We start from the raw sequence: 19,796 nt of genomic DNA, 5'->3' as shown, positions 1-19,796 counted from the left end.
AACAGAACATGTTTTTTTCAACTCATTATTTTTAGAAGTGCATAAACCTGAGACGCCTAGCTCAAAATGTTAAACTGAGATTGCTTGTGCAGACCTGCAGCCGGACACTTCCTGGGACTTGCTGCCGAGAGTGTTGTGATACTGGAATGGAGTAGCGATTTGTCAAACCTTTCTTTAAGCCATCTCTTAGTGGCAAATAGGGATTTAATTCCCAGGCTTTGCAAGAATAATAAAATGGGCAATATGAGTCAAGACATTTATTTCTGCATTCTCACATTGAAGGATCTCAAGCCTCTGGTACTTCAACACAGCATGTCACCAGATTTGTGCCTCCTTGAGGGTAGAATGAACATTTTGACTGCTGGTACATGCTCAAAAGAGAATCTTGAGAAGTCTATACAGCATTTAATTTAGTGGTGCTAAACCTTAAGAGTGACGTCCCCACTCCACCCAACCTCCCACCCCCCCCCCAACTTCCCCCCCCCAACACAACCCCACCAATCTCCACAACTTACCCAAACTCACCCACCCCAATGCCCCCCCCCTCCTCCGCACCCCACTCCCATCGACCCCCCCCCCCAAATTCTCCAACCACTCGCCCACACTTTGCCAACTCCAACCTCAAACTCCTCCCGCCTCCCAACCTATCCACTCTCCTCGCCCCACTCCCACCCCACAGCATCCAAACGATGAGGTTTCACTGATCATTTCTCAACCAAGAACACTTGGCCTTCAGGCAGCTTTGTGGTTTTCAAAGGGGATTTTCAAAAACAAATTGAACCATGAAGGCGCCCGAAGTTTGGAAGCAGCACTGCTGTGGCTCAGTGACACTAATCTGATAGACCCGTTTAAAAGCCATCCCGACTGACTATCCAGGTTTTGTCAAAAGCCTGTTTGTCAGGTCTGCAGCTCTGGTTGCACAGGCCGGATGCCGGGAAACTCTGTTTGTAACTTTGAGCCCCAGGACCCTAGTGTTTGGCATCGTCTGCACCCAAAGCCCTCTTCAGTATATTACTATGACAATGCAGACTGAGAGATCCCGGGCGCAATTCTCCGCTCTCACGAAAATTCGGAGAATAGTGGGCGGCGTAATTTTTTACGGACACGCTGGTCCGACGCCCTCCCGCTATTCTCCCCACCCCCACCCCCCCACGCCCGCCTCCCAACACGAATCGCTGCCCGCCGTTTTTTTACGGCGAGCAGCGATTCTCTCCTGGCCGATGGCCCGATTTCCAAGGCCTTTTCGGCCGTTTTTACAAGCGTAAAACACACCTGCTCTGACCGTTCGTAAAAACTGCCGTAAAGTCCCGTTCTCGGGAACCATGGCACCGATTGGCACGGCCATACCACGGCCGTGCCAAGGGTGCCATGGGCCCGCGGTCGGTGGGCACTGATCGCGGGCAGCGGGTACTTATCCCACGCACTCTTTCTCCCTCCGCCGCCCCTATGGATCCATCCGCGGAGCTTCTGCGGGGCATAACGGCCCGCGCATGCGCGGGTTTCACGCACAAGCGCGATGACGTCATCCGCGCATACGCGGGTTGGAGTCGTTCAATCCGCGCATGCGCGGCTGACGTCATCTGATGCGTCAGCCGTCGCTAACTCTGGCTAGCAGGCTTAACGAAATTCGTTAAGCCCGCGATGCCGGAGTTCGACGCCGCGCGATACTAGCCCCGACTGGGGAGCTGAATCGGTTCCCGGTCGGGGGGGCGGAGGCTGGCGTCAAACGCGCCCGTTTTTGACGCCAGCTTCCCGAGTTTTCGTAACTCGGGAGCATCGCGCCCCCCAGGTTCAAATGCCAGGGGTGGCATGGTGGCATAGTGTCCAAAACGAAAAAGGTTAGGTGGGGTTACTGGGTTACCGGGATAGGGTGGAGGTATGGGCTTAAGTAGGGTGCTCATTCCAAGGGCCGGTGCAGACTCGATGGGCCGAATGGCCTCCTTCTGCACTGTAAATGTGATGATTCTATAATCCTGGACTGTAAGTGCCCATGGCATAAGGCCTCAGCAAGAATCAGCACCTTATCCACGGAATCCATAGAATCCCAATAGTGCAGAAAGAGGATATTTAGCCTTACAAATCTTCACCGGCCCTCCAAAAGAGCACCCTACCAAGGCCAACCCTCCCTGCCCTACCCTACCAAGGACAACCCTCCCTGCTCTACCCTACCAAGGCCAACCCTCCCTGCTCTACCCTACCAAAGCCAACCCTGCCTGCCCTACCCCATAACCCCACCTAACCTGCACATCTAAGCTTCATTGAGGGAATGAGAAAAATGAGGAAACAGAACTATTAAAGAGTTGATTTAATTTTTATAAAAGTGTAAAATATGTTGAAGTTTGGAAACTTAAATACCACAAAACAAAAAGTAAATTGAAAGGCAGTCTTACAAGTAAGTAATCTTAGATCGAAAGAGAAAACGCTGGAAAATCTCAGCAGGTCTGGCAGCATCTGTAGGGAGAGAAAAAAATTCAAGTCCAATGACTCTTTGTCAAAGCTTTGACTTGCTGTCTCCCCGTCTTCACGTTTCATTTTCAGACTTTGACTTTTAAAGTTATTGCGAGCTGTTTGCCTAAGCAAGAAAATAATTTCTGTAATTGTTTGAAAGTTTCAATTGTCTCCAGATTGCCTCTCTGTGAGCCCTACGCTGGCTGGACTTATTAGAGAATAAGACATTTAAATGACTCTCCATTGTGATCAACAGAAGACAAATCAACTGATTCTTATTTGCACCTGAGAAGTTTTAACTTAAATTTCTACTGCGTTCTAGTAATCGCAAAGTGCTGAGGTAAGTAATCGCAAAGTGCTGCTAAAACCGCCTTCAAGAAAGTCCCACCTCCTGCCTCCTATCATTGACTAACTCAGCTTACCTGGAAGAACTTCACTTGAATCTATCTGGGATCAGCATATTATTTTTCACAGGTCCTGATGCACAATCAGCCAGGTGGCAGGAGTAGTTACACATGAAGGCTGGATGGCCACTGCATTTGCCATTGCTGACCTCCACAGTGCAACCTCTAGGCAAATTAGGCAGTTACTTTGGGGAGCAGATTTGGGGACCGAAGATTGGGGGGGGGGGGGGGGGGGTGGGGTAAAGGGTGGGTTCAAAAAACTGCATGGGCTATTCATGAAACATCTTTTTCACGTGTGGAGCTTGTACTGTAAGGGTCCTTCCTCATTATTTCCCCATTATTTTATTTTGCTCTTATTATATTTGCTCCATGGATGATTAATGGACATGTGTCTTTAAGGAAAGCAGCAGAGAGGAGTGTGGAAATCAGAAGTTACAGGAGAAATACTCTGCTAGTTTCTCCTAGTTTGAGCAGGAGTTTCAGGCTTTTCAGCACCAGAGACAAAGATGGGCTGGGACTCAATTTAAATGATTGACTGGGGTTAATGACTTGGACTCCTGGAAGCACAGGGACAAGGCCTTTTTCTCTCTCTCTCCTTCATGGTTTCTCCAGAAAAGCTGTGAATGCTGTATTTCTGGAACTGCAGAGAACCTTTCCCAAAATGTCATCATATATTCCTTATTCCGTTTGTGACAGTTTTAGAAACTTGTCCATCTACACGACTATTCCAAAACTGCAAACCAGCAACTAATGCCAAAGAACGTAATTTAATCTGGCCCACTATGTCGTACTGATTATCGATTGTGTAAATTGTGTTATGACACCCTTGGCCAGTATGCGGTCAGTTCCAGAGTCACAACACAAGTGAATTAATCAACAATTCTTAGAAAAATACCCAAAGTCTTTGGCCCTTAGCTGCCCAATAATTACAGTCACCTGGTTTGTAAATGTAAACACAATTACTGTTTATTTATAACAAGAACTGTCATGAACTATGCAGCAAATACAATGGTTAACTATTATCTAATTCCTAATCATCACTTTAACCTGTCCCCACCCTCTGCACACACACACACACACAGGACAGATAAACAGAGAGGGGTGGAAAAGGGTATAAATCATAAGTAAAAGGAAAAAAGGACTTTGTTTCAGGTGATGGCTTTCACTCGCTTTTCTTCACAGCAAGCTTGTGCCAGTTACCAGGCAGAGTACAGCCCTTTGAGTCAATTCGTTGGCCACCAGCCAATCCATCAAACCTTGTCCCACATCATCTCTCTCTCTGGTGCTGACAAGTCTGCAACTCCGGTTTAAACCATCTGAGACTAGCAGAATGAGCTCTCCTGTAACTTCTGGATTGTTCTGCTTGGATTAAAGATACAGGCTGCTAGCCTGAAAGACACATGTCCATTAATCATCCATGGATCAAAATAATAACATCAAAATAAAAGAAAGGGGAGATAATGGAATAAACAAGAAGGACCCTTCCAACTGCACATCAAATCATCTAGAGACTGTTACTGTAACACACAATACAACATCATGTGAGCTGCATTGCACATTATAAGGTTTAGTTCTGAAATGTGTAAGCAGTGAGAATGTGCATCACAATTCCCTTTTTCATGTAAAACCTGTAATTATAAATACTGATTTTTTTATTTCATACTAATGCGTAATGTTAATTTTTGAAAGTGAATTGTTTGGTGCAGGGTGATGGCGCCAGGCTGAAGGTTCGCTTGGAGATGCCGAATACTCTTGCACCGACCCTGCACCGACACACCACATGTGACCTGTGGGCCATAGTTTGTCTCACAAAAATAGGTGACTCTAGCCCATATTTCAGTGGCGGCCAGGCGGATGGGAGGCTGCCAGGCCATTGTTCCTGATCATGCTGCTGCTGTTCCCCGCTGTTGTCTTTGCAACACTGCTGAGATGCCCGTTCTGGTGTCTGGTATTCTTGGGTATGGCAGTGGCCAGGCTGGCATCCAGTGAGGGCCCAACTGATGGTACCAGCCCCCCCCCCCCCCCCCCCCCCCGTCATCACACCTTTACCAAAGCTGCTGATACTTCCGACGGCCTCTGGGCACAGCCAGCCCATTGGTGTCCCACTCAGTTGAATGGATGAGTCTTTGTAGGGAGAGTCAGTGGGCCATTCAACCCAAAAGGGCATCGCAGGGAATAAACTCATATTTCAAGAAAGGGTCTAAACTTGCAAACCACTCAGTTCAAGGGTACATGGGAAGGGCAACAAATGCTGGCCTGGCCAAAGACACCCACATCCCATGAACAAAGAAAGGAAATAATATTCACTGAAATCATAGAATCCCTATAGTGCAGAAGGAGGCCATTCAGCCCATTGAGTCTGCATCAACCCTCAGAAAAAGCACCACCCTATCCTCGCAACCCAGTAAACCCTTTTGGACACTAAGGGGCAATTTATCATGGCCGATCCACCTAACCTGCACATCTTTGGACTGTGGGAGGAAACCTGAGCACCCGGACAAAACCCACGGAGACACGGGGAGAACGTGCAAACTCCACACAGTCACCTGAGGTCGGAATTGAACCCGGGTCCCTGGCGATGTGAGGCAGCAGTGCCAACCACTGTGCCACCATGCCGTCCCACTGTGATACTGATTGCGAAGTTCATTATGCTTTGCCTCCCTCCCACAACCACCCCCCCAACCCTCCGGACTCACCACCCCGACCCCCCCAGCCTCAGACAGAATTCCCACTCACAGGTTTCACACTCTGTGTTTCCCAGTCACACAGCACCTCAATTTGCTGAGGGCAGACAGGGGAGTCGAAGCTTCAAGAAAAGTGGAGTTAAGGGCGCAATCAGATCAATCAGGGGGGGAGGGGAGGGGTGTGGGGGGGGGCGGGGAGGGGAGTGGGGGGGAGGGGAGGGGAGTGGGGGGGGGGGAGAGGGGAGTGGAGGAGGGGAGTGGAGTGGGGGGAGGACGGGAGAGGAGTGGAACGGGAGGGGGGGGGGGGGGGGGGGTGCAGTTTGCTAAATCCCAGAGCTGGGCTGCAGGAACGGGGGGGGGTGAAGGCTGTGGGAACGGACAAGGGAATGCGGTTCGGGTTATTTCCTCACATGGAGGCGTGGCTGCCAAGATTGATCGGGTTGAACGACCTTCTTGAGTGTTGTAACTTCTATTAATTCCTGTGGTATTGCTGAGCCAGCTGTATCCTCGTCTCCAGCAACCAGACAGCTGAGGAGAACATTCCCCCCTTTCCGCAGCAATCTGTCCTGGGGTAGTGTACACACTGGCTCCACAGAGAGCGGCTTATTGACTGTGAAAACAAATCGGCGAACATTACATGGATTCCTGCAGAAAGTACACACTCATCCCGCTCCTCTCAGTCTCTCATTGTTCTCGCTGCCTGGAATCCTTCCAGGAATTCCTTGGCAACATTCCCAGCCGCGTATTTCAACAACACACAATCCATGTTCTGTTCTCCAGCAGAAACAAATAAAGCGCCCACAGCCGTGGAGACCAGCAGGGACCAGCACAGTGAAACAGTCCCTTCCCCTGGAGACCAGCAGGGACCAGCACAGTGAAATAGTCCCATTCCCTGGAGTCCAGCAGGGACCAGCACAGTGAAACAGTCTCATCGCCTGGAGACCAGCAGGGACCAGCACAGTGAAACAGTCCCATCCCCTGGAGTCCAGCAGGGACCAGCACAGTGAAACAGTCTCATCGCCTGGAGACCAGCAGGGACCAGCACAGTGAAACAGTCCCATCCCCTGGAGACCAGCAGGGACCAGCACAGTGAAACATTCCCATCCCCTGGAGTCCAGCAGGGACCAGCACAGTGAAACAGTCCCATCCCCTGGAGATCAGCAGGGACCAGCACAGTGAAACAGTTCCATCCCCTGGAGACCAGCAGGGACCAGCACAGTGAAACAGTCCCATCCCCTGGAGACCAGCAGGGACCAGCACAGTGAAACAGTCCCATCCCCTGGAGACCAGCAGGGACCATCACAGTGAAACAGTCCCATCCCTTGGAGACCAGCAGGGACCAGCACAGTGAAACAGTCCCATCCACTGGAGACCAGCAGGGACCAGCACAGTGAAATAGTCCCATCCCCTGGAGACCAGCAGGGACCATCACAGTGAAACAGTCCCATCCCTTGGAGACCAGCAGGGACCAGCACAGTGAAACAGTCCCATCCACTGGAGACCAGCAGGGACCAGCACAGTGAAATAGTCCCATCTCCTGGAGACCAGCAGGGACCAGCACAGTGAAACAGTCCCATCCCCTGGAGACCAGCAGGGACCATCACAGTGAAACAGTCCCATCCCCTGGAGACCAGCAGGGACCAGCACAGTGAAACAGTCCCATCCACTGGAGACCAGCAGGGACCAGCACAGTGAAATAGTCTCATCTCCTGGAGACCAGCAGGGACCAGCACAGTGAAACAGTCTCACCCCCTGGAGACCAGCAGGGACCAGCACAGTGAAACAGTCCCATCCCCTGGAGACCAGCACAGTGAAACAGTCCCATCCCTGGAGTCCAGCAGAGGCTAGCACGGTGAAACAGTACCATCCCTGGAGACAAGCAACAACAAGCACAGTGAAAGACTCCCATCCCTGCAGTCCACCAATAAAACAGTCCCATCCCTGGAGACCAGCACATTGAAATAATTCCATCCCAGGAGTCGAGCAGCAACCAGCACAGTGGAGCACTCCCATTCCTGGAGACCAGCAACAACCAGCACAGGGAAACACCCCCATCCCTGGATACCAGCAGCAACCAGCACAGGGAAACACCCCCATCCCTGGATACCAGTAGAGACCACCACAGGGAAACACTCCCATCGCTAGATACCAGCAGCAACCAACACAGCAAAACACTCCCATCCCTGGATACCAGCAGCAACCAGCACAGGGAAACACTCCCATCCCTGGATACCAGCAGCAACCAGTACAAGGAAGCACCCATCCCTGGATCCCAGCAGAGACCAGCATTGGAAAACACTCCCACCCCTGCAGTCCAGCAGCATCCAGCACAGTGAAACACTCACATCCCTGGAGACCAGCAGAGGCCTGCACATCAAAAGTTTCCATCCAAGGAACCCAGCAGCAACCAGTAGAGTGAAACACCCATGTCACAAGACCAGCAGAGACCAGCACAATGAAACACTCCCATCTCTGGAGTCTAACAGAGTGAACGATTTCCACGCTTGGAACCCAACAGAATCCATCACAGTGAAGCAATCCCATCCCATCGGCAGAGATCAACACAGGGAAACACTCTCATCATTGGAGACCAGTACAACAAGACACTTCCATCCCTGCAGTCCAGCAGAGACCAGCACATTGAAACAATCCCATCCCTGGAGTCCAGCTGAGAACAAGCCAGTGTAATTCTACCATCCCTTGAGACCAGCAGAAACCAACACAGTGAAACACTCCCATCTAGACCAGCAGAGTCCGGCCCAGAGAAACATTTCCGTTGCTGGAGTCCAGTAGAGACCAGCACATTGTAACTCAACCATCCTTTGAGTCCAGCACAGAGAAATACTCCCATCTTCTAGACCAGCAGAAGCCAACACAGTGAAATGCTCCCATCCTGGAGACCAGCAGAAACCCGCACAGTGAAACACACTCAATCCTGGATACCAACAGAGGCCAGCACAGGGAAACACTCCCATCACTGAATGCCAGCAGAGGCCGGCACAGTGAAACATTTCCAACCCTGGATACCAGCAGCAACAAGGACAGTGAAGTATTCCCATCCCTGGAGACCAGCAGAGACTAGCACACTGAAATGCCACCCTCATTCCTAGATACCAGCAAAGACCAGCACAGTGAAACACTCCCATCCTGGCAACATAGGAATTAAGAGCAGAAGTAGGAAATTCAGCCCTTCGAGCCTGCTCCCACATTCAATCAGATCCTGGTCTCAAATCCAGCTCCCTATCTGTTCCCCATATCCCTTTAACCCATTTTTAAAATCAGAAATGCATCAATCTTCTTCTTGAAGCCATTTAATGATTCAGATTCCACCGTACTATGGGGCAGCGAGTTCCACAAATTCACCTCTGCGAGAAGTAGGTCCTCCTCATCTCAGTTCTAAGTCTACCGCCTGCATGGTAGCACAGTTAGCACTGTGGCTTCACAGCACCAGGGTCCCGGGTTCGATTCCCGGCTTGGGTCACTGTCTGTGCGGAGTCATCATGTTCTCCTTGCGTCTGTGGGTTTCCTCCGGTTTCCTCCCACAAGTCCAGAAAGACATGTTGTTAGATAATTTGGACATTCTGAATTCTCCCTCTGTGTACCCGAACAGGAATGTGGCGACTAGGGGCTTTTCACAGTAATTACATTGCAGTGTTAGTGTAAGCCTACTTGTGACAATAAAGATTATATATCTGTGACCAGCAGAAATGAGCACAAGAAACACACCCATCCCTGCAGACCAGCACAGTGAGACAGGTTGATCCTTGCAGTCCAACAGAGATGAACTCAGTGAAATATTCCCTACCCTGGAGTCCAAGACAGACCTGTACAGTGAAACACTCCCATCCCTGGATTCCAGAAGCAACCAGTATAGTGAAAGACTCCCATCCCTGGATTCCAGCAGCAACGAGCACAATAAAACATTCCCATTCCTGGGACCACCAGTGTCCAGCAGAGCAAAATACTCCCATTGCAGAAAACCAGGAGAGACCAATAGAGTGAAAAAGTCCCACCAGAGAAAACCAGCAGTGACCAGCACAGTGAAACAGTCCCTTCACTGAAGTCTAAGAGAGTCCTGCACAGTGAAAAACTCCCATCCCTTAAGACGAGCAGGGACCAGCACAGTGAAACATTCCCATCCGTGGAAACCAACAGAAACCAGCATACTGAAACTCCACCATCCCTCAAGACCAGCAGAGACCAGCACTGTGAAACACTCCCATCCTGGAGACCAGCAGAAACCACCACAATTAAACACGCAATCCCTGCAGACCAGCAGAGACCAACGCTGTGAAAGATTCCCATCCTGGAGTGCCGCAGTGAAACATTCCTCTCCCTGGAGAGCAGTGCGGTGAAATTTTCCAATCCCTGGACTGCAGCTGAGGTCAGCGCAGTGAAATACTCTCTACATTGGAGACCAGCAGAACCAGCACAGTAAAGCAGGTCCATCCTTGGAGTCCAGCATAGATGAGCACAGTGAGACATTTCCAAACCTGAACTCCAGCAGATTGCAACACTCACATCCCTAGAGTCCAGCACTGTGAAACACTTCCATCCTTTGAGACCAAAAGAGACCAGCGCAATGAAACAATCCCATCCCTGAATTCCAGCAACAACCAGCACAGTAAAACACTCCCGTCCTAAATATCAGCACTGTGAAACACTCCCATCCCTACAGCCCGGCAGAGAATAGCACATCGAAACTCTCCCATTCTGGAGGCCAGCAGACACCAGCACAGTGAAACATTCCCATCCCTGGAGACTAGCATTGACAGTCTCACAGAGTGAGAAACTTCCATCTCTCTCTAGACCAGCAGAGTCCGTACAAAGAAACATTCCCACCTCTACAATCCAGAACCCAGTGAAACACTCGCATCGCAGGAGACCAGCAGAGACCAGCACAGTGAAACACTCTCATCCTGGACACCAGCAAAGACCAGCATATACCAGCACAGCGAAATGCTCCCATTCCTGAAGACCAGCACAGTGAAACCCTCCCATCCTGGAGACCAGCAGAGACCAGTACAGACCAGCACAGTGAAATGCTCCCATCCCTGAAGACCAGCTCAGTGAAACCCTCCCATCCTGGAGACCAGCAGAGACCAGTACAGACCAGCACAGTGAAATGTCCCCATCCCTGAAGACCAGCTCTGTGAAACCCTCCCATCCTGGAGACCAGCAGAGACCGGTACAGACCAGCACAGTGAAATGCCCCCATCCCTGAAGACCAGCACAGTGAAACCCTCCCATCCTGGAGACCAGCAGAGACCAGTACAGACCAGCACAGTGAAATGCTCCCATCCTGGAGACCAGCAGAGACCAGCACAGTGAAACCCTCCGATCCTGGAGACCAGTACAGACCAGCACAGTGAAACCCTCCCATCCTGGAGACCAGTATAGACCAGCACAGTGAAATGCTCCCATCCTGGAGACCAGCAGAGCACAATATTCCCATCCCTGGAGACCAGAAGAGATTTGCACAGTGACACTCTCCCATCCTGGAGACCAGCAGAGACGGCATTCCAGATTCCTAATGCCAGTTGGTGGCAGCCAAGGCGGGCAGGTGCCGTAGAAGGCAGCAATGCCAACTGGAGGCTGCACCCCATGTGCAGGAGGCCACCGCAAACCCTGAAGACCCGACCGCCCATCAGGCTGAGGAGGAAGCCAGAACTGGAGATCAGCAACAGCCCAAGGAGTCGTTGGTCATTCAGTGAGCTGCCAGATAGCATATACTGCAGAACAGAGACAGTGCAGCACCTGTGCCATGCCCTCTCGGAGATGGCACCCTGTGGAGGAGGAGAACACTCGCTCCCGTTGGCATGAAGGTCACTGCAGTCTTCAAACTCTATGCCACTGGGTCATTCCAGGGTTCGAGTGGGGATCTGACATCAGTCATCAGCCCACAGGTGCATCGGATGGTCTGCTGTGCCCTCCACAATCCGGCACAGCAGCGGGGCGACATGTTGGAGGAGGAGGAGGAGGGATATGAGGCCTCATCTGAGGAGGAGGCGGACCAGGATGAGGTAGAGGACAAGCCCAAGAAGGAGCTGGAAGTTGGCTGACAGGCTACGGTGATGTTCCGACATGTGAAGAGGACCAGGGAGGCCCTCATTGTCTCCAGATTCTCACAGGACATGGCCTGTCAACCCAACACCCCCCTCACCCCAATTTCTGCCCCCCCCCCCCCCCCCCCAATCTCCCTCCCCCACTTCTCCCCCATTTCCCTCCCCCAGCCTCTTCCATCACTCCTCGGAGCTCTCCTCTGAGGTAGTCTCTTGGTTGCGGGGCTACAACTCCTAATAGCCCGGCCTCATCAGACAGAGATCCTGCGAGACATTGGACATGTGGTCACTGAGAGGGAAGGATCATTGTGTCTGACATGAACTACTCACTTGAGATAGATCACCTGGGTGAAGGGGCAGTGAATCCTCACCTCTGTGATCCAGTGGCCCTCTGACACTGTCACTGTCAGAGGGTCAGTACTGAGGGAGTGCTGCTCTGTCAGAGGGTCAGTGCTGCAATGTCACAGGGTCAGTGCTGCACTGTCACAGGATCAGTACTGAGTGAGTGCTGCACTGTCACAGGGTGAGTTTGAGGGATTGTTGTTCTGTCAGACTTGGTGTGCATACGTTTCTATGACTATTCAATGTAGAGCAGGAAGGTTCTCCCCAGATCCTTCAATAATGACCAGAGAATCACTATGAATAGCTTCTTGTCCCACTTGCTCACCATAGGTGTAGTGATCTGCATATCTGTATTACACAAGGGGTTAATGTAAATACACTACAACTAAGTAATCACGAGAGGGAGCACTAGAGATGTATAAATGGACAGATGGAAGCCAGGATCACTCTCTTCACAGGAACAGCAACTCGTGGCAAGACATTGACAGACAGCTCAGTACCGGTGTAGATAATCATAAGTACTTCTCAATCAATCATGTTCATGTAACATCTAGTTTAAGCTCTGGAGAGAGAATGAATTTACTCAATAAAGCATTTGCTTCAACTGGAAGACTACTAGCATTATTCGGACAGAAGAAATAATCTTCCCACTTCCTCACCATAGGTGTTCCCCAAGGATCTCAACTTGCCCCCCTTCTATTTCTCAATTATTCGCTGTCCATCAGCAAAATCATCTGAAACACAACATCAATGCCCACTGGTCCAATCAACATTTTATGCTGTGGCCTTTCTCCTCCATCTTAACTCCTTTTTAAATATCTAATACATTCTTTATCTCAATGCAAAAACCTTCTCTCTCCTCGCACCCCCCCCCCCTCTCACACACACACACACATGCGCGCACCCAAGCTATCTGTCTCTTATTCTAAAGTTTTATGCACCTTTGTTACAATCTCACACAGCGACTTTATAATGTCCCACACATTATCCCGCTCTGCAGTTCTTTATTTTTAATTTAGAGTCCCCCATTCTTTTTTTGTTACAAATAAAGGGCAATTTAGTGTGGCCAATCCACCTCCTTTGGGGCGGCACAGTTGCACAATGGTTAGCACAGTTACTTCACAGCTCCAGGGTCCCCGGTTCGATTCCCGGCTTGGGTCACCGTCTGTGCGGAGTCTGCACATTCTCCCCATGTCTGCGTGGGTTTCCTCCGGGTGCTCCGGTTTCCTCCTACATTCCAAATATGCAGGTTAGGTGGATTGACCATGCTAAATTGTCCTTAGTGTTCCAAAGGTTAGGTGGGGTTACTGGGTTTCGGGGATAGGGTGGAGGTGTGGGCTTAGGTGGAGTGCTCTTTCCAAGGGCTGGTGCAGACTCGATGGGCCGAATGGCCTCCTTCTGTACTGTAAATTCTATGAAATCTATGAAAGCTACCCTGCACATCTTTGGGTTGCGCGGGTGAGACCCACACAAACACGGGAGAATGTGCAAACTCCACATGGACAGTGACCCGGGGCCGGGATCAAACCAGGGTCCTCGGCGTCGTGAGGCAACAGTGCTAACCACTGCGCCACCGTGCCCCGCTCTGCAGTTCTGATGAAAAGTCAAACGGACTCGCAATGTTAACTCTGTTTTTCGCTCCCTCCAGATGCTGCTAGACCTGCTGGTTTTTTTCAAGCAAATTTCTATTTTTGGATCAATACCCACCGGTCCACTGAGGGTAGACAGCTCTACCTCACCACCATCTCTCTCAATGCTTCCCCTAAGCCAGACTTACAAAACGTCCATTATGTGATGGACAGAAACTACGTCCAATTAAACGTTGGGAAAACTGAAACCATTATCTTTGCATGAAATACAAACTGGAAGCACTGAAAAACCTCTGTTGGGTTTCTGTGTTTATTTCAAATTTCTAACATCTGAAGTATTTTGTTCCTGTGCGATTTTTCTTGTGCCCAACAAAACATCATTACCTCCCACAGAGCACATCCCTTTCTCTGAAGCTGAACCAGTTTGTGCTGAAGTTATCGTTCACCCACATATTGATACAGACATTAAGACCACTTCCCACATATCCATACAGACATTAAGACCACTTCCCACATATCAATACAGACATTAAGACCACTTCCCACATATCCATACAGGCATTAAGACCACTTCCCACATATCCACGCAGACATTAAGACCACTTCCCACATATCCATACAGGCATTAAGACCACTTCCCATATATCCATACAGACATTAAGACCACTTCCCATATATCCATACAGGCATTAAGACCACTTCCCACATATCCATACAGGCATTAAGACCACTTCCCATATATCCATACAGGCATTAAGACCACTTCCCACATATCCACGCAGACATTAAGACCACTTCCCACATATCCATACAGACATTAAGACCACTTCCCATATATCCATGCAGACATTAAGACCACTTCCCACATATCCATACAGACATTAAGACACTTCCCACTATCGATACAGACATTAAGACCACTTCCCACATATCCATACAGACATTAAGACGCTTCCCACATATCGATACAGACATTAAGACCACTTCCCACATATCCATACAGACATTAAGACACTTCCCACATATCCATACAGACATTAAGACCACTTCCCACATATCCATACAGACATTAAGACCGCTTCCATCCACCTCTCTAACATCGTTCAACTCTACCCCAGCGCCTCCCTACCCCATTCCCCCGCCATGTCAGCTTACCTGCTGCTCTAATCTGTTCCCATGTTTTGTCGCATTTAGACTTGACTATTCCTTTCTTTTTTTCTTTTTTTTTCTTTTATAAATTTAGAGTACCCAATTAATTTTTTCCAATTAAGGAGCAATTTAGCGTGTCCAATCCACCTACCCGGCACATCTTTGGGTTGTGGGGGCGAAACCCACGCAAACATGGGGAGAATGTGCAAACTCCACATGGACAGTGACCCAGAGCCGGGATCGAACCTGGGACCTCAACACTGTGAGACTGCAGTGCCACCACTGTGCCACCGTGCTGCCCTAGACTTGACTATTCTAATGCACACCTGGCTGTTTCACATCTTCAACCCAAACCTGAGCTCATCCAAAAATCTGCACCTGCACCTTTAACTCATATCATGTCCCATTTGCCCAACACCTCTGCGCTTGTTCATTGAGACGATCCATCAATTTTGAAGTTCTCACCCTTATTTTGGAATCCTGGCCCAGCCTCTCCCTATCCCTATAATCTCCCCATCCTCTGCGATATCTTCACTATTCCACCTCTGGCATCTTGGCAAGCCCCAATTATCATTAGTCCACCATTGACAGCTGTGCCTATAGCTGTCTAGGCCCTGAGGTCCCCTCCTTAAACTTCCCTGTCGCATTAGACCATACGATGTGGGAGCAGATGTAGGCCATTTCCCCATCAGGCCTGCACCGTGTCATGTGAGTGTCCCTTTGAGAAATGTTTTGTCTTATCAAATGGCTTTAGTGATGTCATTGTGTGGGTGGAGCTGGGCTGTGGCTCTGGGTTTTACGTTCGTTTTGGTTTGGGCTGTTTTTGAGGTTTTTTTGCATTCGTTTTCACATTTGGATGCTGTATTCAGACAGAGAAGTCTTATGTTGTCTCTCTCTCTGCATTTTCAAAGCTGCTTCCATAACTTGATAACTTAAAAGAGATAACTGCTTTCTGGAAGGAATTCAAACCTACTGTTTTAGTAAAAGGGTTTCCTGGTTTATGGGATGTTGTTATTAAATTGAAACAGTGGGGAAATTTATTCAGGGTTATATATAGAGTACTGTAGCTGTGTGGGGTATAGATGTTTGTAGTTGATAAAAATGCTTACTGTGTGTGTTTATAAAAATGTTAACTAAATTCGTAGAATAAACTTTGTTTTTGATTAAAAGTGCTTACGGTTTCTGTTGAATAACACTGAAAGGTAGGCCCTTATGCTCCTCATAACCAAACTTAATAAACGGCTTTAGGTCAGGTGAACGCATGATATACGTTGGAGTTTTCTAAACCCTGGCCATAACAACCGCCATTCAATGAGATTATAGAATTCCTACAGTTTAGAAAGACACCATTTGGCCCATCTAATTCACACCAACCCTCTTAGAGCACCCGACCTAGGCTTACACCTCTGCCCTATCTCCATAACCACATGTAACCTTTGAACACTAAGGGGCAATTTAGCATGGTCAATCCACCTAACCTGCGCATCTTTGGACTGTGGGAGGAAACAGGAGCACCCAGAGAAAACGAGGAGGACCTACAAACTCCACACAGGCACCCAATTTCTGAATCGAACCCAGGTCCTTGGTGCTGTTAGGCAGCAGTGCTAACCACTGTGCCACTGTGGAGCCCTATAATCCTTAATTCCACTTTTCTGCCTTATCCGCATAACCCTTGATTTGCTAACTGATTAAAACTTTGTCTGTCTCAGTCTTAAACCTACTAAATGACCCAACCTCCACAACCCTCTGTAGAAAAGAATTCCATAGATTCACTACGCCCGAGAGAACAAATTGATGTACCATCAATTGGATGCGAGGCACGATGAAGGTCCAAACTTAGGCTTTAATGAGCTAGTTGTTAGCCCGGTGGTAGACTACAAAGAAAGGCCGACCGCCGGGAACTCTGGGTACTTATACCCCACCTTGGAGGCGGGGTCTACTTGCCTCTCGACCAATTGGTGAGCAGTCACATGACTAGTCCCAGCCAATCAGACGAGAGGCACATGACCAGCCAGAGTCAATAGGAAACCAATGCTCTGCACCAATGGCAGTGCTCCCATTCATACCACCACACAAATGTCTCATCATCTCTGCCTTAAATAGGCAACATCTTACTTTGAGATTGGGCCCTCTGGTCCTAGACTCTCCCACAAGAGGAAATACCCTCTTAGCATCCGCCCTGTCAAGCGCCCCTAGAATCCTATATGTCTCAATAAGTTTGCCTCTCAATTATCTTCTGAACTCCAATGAGTACAGGCCCAACCTACTCAACCTCTCCTCAGAAGAAAATTCCTCCATATCAGGGATCAACCTAGTGAACCTTCTCTGGACTACCTCCAATATCAGCATATCTTTCCTTACATCAAGGGACACCCTGAGCCAATACGTGGTCAATTCCAGCCCCACAACCCCTACATAAGTGAATTAACCAATAATTTGTGCATTTTCCTGACATTGTTAACACTTGACTGCTCCAATGAGCACCAGATTTATAATTAACACATTAACAAACTGTTTATAATCAGAGTGAAAGATGAACATATAATGGAAATAACAAAACTGTGGTCTACTAGTCTACCTATTCCCAAAACCCCGTCCCACCTTCCACCCAGACACACAAAAGATAGACACATGGTGAAGAGGTAGGGGAAGAATTAAAATAGCGGGAATTGAAGGAAAAGGGTTGAGATGAATCTTCGCTGAATACAACCCCCTGGGGAATTGACGTACACATGAGGGGCGAAATTCTCCGACCCCCGCAGGGTTGGAGAATCGCCCAGGGCCACCGAAGATCCCGCCCCCGCCAATTCCCGGGTGGCGGAGAATTTCTGCCACGGCGGGGGCGGGATTTTCGGCGGCCCTGGGCGCTGGGCGGCGAGCCCCCTGCGGCGATTCTCCGGCCCGCGATGGGCCGAAGTCCCGCCGCTGGGAGGCCTCTCCCGCCGCCGTGGTTTGAACCACCTCTGCTGGCGGCTGGATCGGCGGCGCGATCGGACCCTGGGGGGTGCCCCCACGGTGGCCAGGCCCGTGATAGGGGCCCACCGATCGGCCGGCGGGCCAATGCCGTGGGGGCACTCTTTGGTGGAGGCCGTGGCGGTGGCGGAAGAGAATCCCCCAGCGCGCATGCGCCGGTGGTGACGTCAGCGGTAGCTGACGCAACGGCGCATGTGTGAACCGGCGAAGGCCTTTCAGCCAGCCCCGACACTGGCCGGCGGGCGGCAAAGGCCGTTGTGCCGGTTTTGGCGCCAGTCGGCGTGGTGCCAACCGCTCCGGCGCGGGCCTAGCCCCTCAATGTGAGGGCTTGGCCCCCAAATTGGGGAGGCCCGACGCCGGAGTGGTTGGCGCCACTCCGCTAAGCTGGGACCCCCCGCCCTGCCGGGTAGGGGAGAATTTCGCCCGAGATTCAGGTTGGTGCGATTCTATCCTTCTACCACCAGATGGTGCCTTACACAGGAGATTCAGGTTGATGCAATTCTGCCCTTCAACCACCAGATGGTGTCTCCACCTCCCTGGGAAATTAGAATTAGAACAGTACAGCACAGAACAGGCCCTTCGGCCCTCGATGTTGTGCCGAGCAATGATCACCCGACTCAAGCCCACATATCCACCCTATACCAGTAACCCAACAACCCCCAGTTGCTGGAGCTTTATAACTGAGAAATTACAGATGATTCTGTTTGTCTGATCTCTGTGTTGGACACCGGCTGTATCATGAAGAGTGTTCTCAGGCTGGGTTCTCAGCCATTCAGATAGAGAATTACAGACCTGGTGGGAGAATTTGCTGGCAGCCTTTCACTCCAATAGTTCCCTTCACAGGTCGGGCTGTTGTCTGTGTCTTTTAAATAGGAGTGCATTCCCAGATCTGGATTGGAGCCTTTAAAATTGCCTGGCAGAGAAAATAGCGAAAGAGTGCTTTCAGTTGCTTCCTGCCTGTGCCTTCTCATAGAACTCAGGATAAAAATGGAGCTCTTCACATGACCCCCCTTTATTCCGGAATGTTCCGAATGGCTCCACCAATTGCAAGCAAAAACAGTCTCTGAAGTCCAGACTCAGCGATTGACTGCTTGCCAACCTATCACACTGACATCATGGGCTCTGCCACACAGCGTAAAGGAGAAGTTCTGGGCTAGACCAGGGGTTTTGTGGTTTGCATAAAGTCTGTAGCTTAAGCAAAAATCCCAATGTTGCAGTAGCTAGCAAGAAGATTATAGATTAAAGGCAGTCTGAAGGACAGGAATTAAAAAGGAAACACGGAATGGACAAAGGGTTTCGGCAGGATCCTTACAGTGTGATCTAACTAGTACCTTGTATAGTTTTAGCAGGACTTCCCTAGTTTTATACTCCATTCCCTTTGAAATAAATGGCAACATTCCATGTGCCGTCCCAATTGCGTGCTGAACTTACATGCTAGCTTTTTGTAATTTATGCACAAGAACAACCAAATCCCTGTGCTGCAGCTTTCTGCCGTTTTTCTCCTTTTAAAGACTATTTGACTCCTTTATTCTTCATCCCAAAGTGCATAATTTCACATTTTTCTACACTATATTCCATATGCCAAGCTTTTTCCCATTCACTTAACCTGTCCATATCCCTCTGTAGACTCTTTGAATCATCCTCATCACTTACCTTTCCATCTATTTTGTGTCATCCAAGTCGTTAATATTTATTGTACATAATTGTGGCCCCAGCACTGATCTCTGTGACACTAGTTTCAGGCTGCCATCCTGAGAATTTCTCTTATCCCAACTCTCTGTCTTCTATCAGTAGCCAATCCTCGATCCATACTAATATGACATCCTCAACAGCATGGGCTCTTATCTTATTAAGTAGCCTCTAGTGTGGTATATTATTTAAAAAAAATATTTTTATTCTCCTCCTTTTTCACAATTTTTCTCCCGAATTTACACCCAACAACAATCAATAACCAACAACAAATGTCTCAAACCCCATAACAGTAACAACGACCCCATCCTCCCACCATGCCCAGACATCAGCCGCACGTTAACATAAACAAATGACAAAGAAAAAGAAAGGAATCAGGGATTACCCATAGCCATGTTCAACATACACAGACCCCCTCACCCCGCACCCCCCCATCCGCCCCCCCCCAACTAACGT

The 19,796-nt window shown here is 49.5% G+C and overlaps 1 protein-coding gene across 1 annotated transcript in view; it reads right to left on the bottom strand.

Annotated features, from left to right (window-relative positions):
• ddr2l (discoidin domain receptor family, member 2, like) overlaps window positions 1-18,574 on the bottom strand; it is a 94,438-nt gene extending 75,864 nt beyond the window's left edge. Inside the window, exon 1 of the mRNA XM_038781685.1 lies at window positions 18,444-18,574. The gene's annotated coding sequence lies outside the window, so the exon portion shown is untranslated. The remainder of the gene's footprint in view (window positions 1-18,443) is intronic.
• Between the last annotated feature and the right edge of the window lie 1,222 nt (window positions 18,575-19,796).

Source organism: Scyliorhinus canicula, chromosome 21, assembly GCF_902713615.1.
Source record: "Scyliorhinus canicula chromosome 21, sScyCan1.1, whole genome shotgun sequence".
NCBI classification, from domain to species: Eukaryota; Metazoa; Chordata; class Chondrichthyes; order Carcharhiniformes; family Scyliorhinidae; genus Scyliorhinus; species Scyliorhinus canicula.
The sequence above is the reverse complement of the archived record's forward strand: the minus strand, read 5'-3'. Positions and strand labels throughout refer to the sequence as shown.